Below are 2,804 nucleotides of genomic sequence, written 5' to 3' on the forward strand. Positions count from 1 at the left end.
AAATGAAGTATGGACTTTGACTAACTTGCCCGTTGAGCGGCGAGCCATAGAAAATAAATGGATCTTTAAGAAGAAGACAGACGTGGATGGTAATGTGACCATCTATAAAGCTCGGCTTGTCGCTAAGGGTTATCGACGGGTTCAAGGGGTTGACTACGATGAGACTTTCTCACCGGTAGCGAAGCTAAAGTCCGTCCGAATCATGTTAGCAATTGCCGCATTCTACAATTGTGAGATATGGCAAATGGACGTCAAAACGGCATTCCTTAATGGTTTCCTGAAGGAAGAATTGTATATGATGCAGCCGGAAGGTTTTGTCGATCCTAAGAATGCTAACAAGGTGTGCAAGCTCCAACGCTCGATTTATGGGCTGGTGCAAGCATCTCGGAGTTGGAACATTCGCTTTGATGAGATGATCAAAGCGTTTGGGTTTACACAGACTTATGGAGAAGCCTGCATTTATAAGAAAGTGAGTGGGAGCACTGTAGCATTTCTCATATTATATGTAGATGACATACTTTTGATGGGAAATGATATAGAACTCTTGGACAGCATTAAGGCCTACTTGAATAAGAGTTTTTCAATGAAGGACCTTGGAGAAGCTGCTTATATATTAGGCATCAAGATCTATAGAGATAGATCGAGACGCCTCATAGGTCTTTCACAAAGCACATACCTTGATAAGATATTGAAGAAGTTCAATATGGATCAGTCTAAGAAGGGGTTCTTACCTGTGTTACAAGGTGTGAAATTGAGCTCAGCTCAATTTCCGACCATGGCAAAAGATATAGAAGAGATGAGTGTCATCCCCTATGCCTCAGCCATAGGTTCTATTATGTATGCCATGATGTGTACCAGACCTGATGTAAACCTTGCCGTAAGTTTGGTAGGAAGGTACCAAAGTAATCCCGGCAAGGAACACTGGACAGCGGTCAAGAATATCCTGAAGTACCTGAAAAGGACTAAGGAAATGTTTCTTGTTTATGGAGGTGACGAAGAGCTCGTCGTAAAGGGTTACGTCGATGCTAGCTTCGACACAGATCTGGATGACTCTAAGTCACAAACCGGATACGTGTATATTTTGAATGGTGGGGCAGTAAGCTGGTGCAGTTGCAAGCAAAGCGTCGTGGCGGGATCTACATGTGAAGCGGAGTACATGGCAGCCTCGGAGGAAGCGCATGAAGCAATTTGGGTGAAGGAGTTCATCACTGACCTAGGAGTCATACCCAATCCGTCGGGGCCGATCAAGCTCTTCTGTGACAACACTGGAGCTATTGCACTTGCCAAGGAGCCCAGGTTTCACAAGAAGACAAGGCACATTAAGCGTCGCTTCAACTCTATTCGTGAAAATGTTCAACATGGAGACATAGATATTTGTAAAGTACATACGGACCTGAATATAGCAGATCCGTTGACTAAACCTCTCCCTAGAGCAAAACATGATCAACACCAGAATTCCATGGGTGTTCGATTCATCACAATGTAACTAGATTGTTGACTCTAGTGCAAGTGGGAGACTGTTGGAAATATGCCCTAGAGGCAATAATAAAAGTATTATTATTATATTTCCTTGTTCATGATAATTGTCTTTATTCATGCTATAATTGTGTTATCCGGAAATCGTAATACATGTGTGAATAATAGACACCAACATGTCCCTAGTAAGCCTCTAGTTGACTAGCTCGTTGATCAACAGATAGTCATGGTTTCCTGACTATGGACATTGGATGTCATTGATAACGAGATCACATCATTAGGAGAATGATGTGATGGACAAGACCCAATCCTAAACATAGCATAAGATCGTATAGTTCGTTTGCTAGAGTTTTCCAATGTCAAGTATCCTTTCCTTATACCATGAGATCATGTAACTCCCGGATACTGTAGGAGTGCTTTGGGTATACCAAACGTCACAACGTAACTGGGTGACTATAAAGGTATACTACGGGTATCTCCAAAAGTGTCTGTTGGGTTGACATGGATCAAGACTGGGATTTGTCACTCCGTATGACGGAGAGGTATCACTGGGCCCACTCGGTAATGCATCATCATAATGAGCTCAAAGTGACCAAGTGTCTGGTCATGGGATCATGCATTACGGTACGAGTAAAGTAACTTGCCGGTAACGAGATTGAACGAGGTATTGGGATACCGACGATCGAATCTCGGGCAAGTAACATACCGATTGACGAAGGGAATTGTATACGGGGTTGCTTGAATCCTCGACATCGTGGTTCATCCGATGAGATCATCGAGGAGCATGTGGGAGCCAACATGGGTATCCAGATCCCGTTGTTGGTTATTGACCGGAGAGCAATCTCGGTCATGTCTACATGTCTCCCGAACCCGTAGGGTCTACACACTTAAGGTTCGGTGACGCTAGGGTTGTAGGGATATGTATATGCAGTAACCCGAATGTTGTTCGGAGTCCCGGATGAGATCCCGGACGTCACGAGGAGTTCCGGAATGGTCCGGAGGTAAAGAATTATATATAGGAAGTGCTATTTCGGGCATCGGGACAAGTTTCGGGGTCACCGGTATTGTACCGGGACCACCGGAAGGGTCCCGGGGGTCCACCGGGTGGGGCCACCTATCTCGGGGGGGCACATGGGCTGTAGGGGTGTGCGCCTTGGCCTGCATGGGCCAAGGGCACCAGCCCCAAGAGGCCCATGCACCTAGGGTAAGAAGCGAAGAATCCCAAAGGGGGAAGGCACCTCCGAGGTGCCTTGGGGAGGAGGGACTCCTCCCTTGGCCGCCGCCCCCCTAGGAGATTGGATCTCCTAGGGCCGGCGCCCCCCCCCCCC

The sequence above is a fragment of the Triticum dicoccoides genome, chromosome 6A, assembly GCF_002162155.2.
Source record: "Triticum dicoccoides isolate Atlit2015 ecotype Zavitan chromosome 6A, WEW_v2.0, whole genome shotgun sequence".
NCBI classification, from domain to species: Eukaryota; Viridiplantae; Streptophyta; class Magnoliopsida; order Poales; family Poaceae; genus Triticum; species Triticum dicoccoides.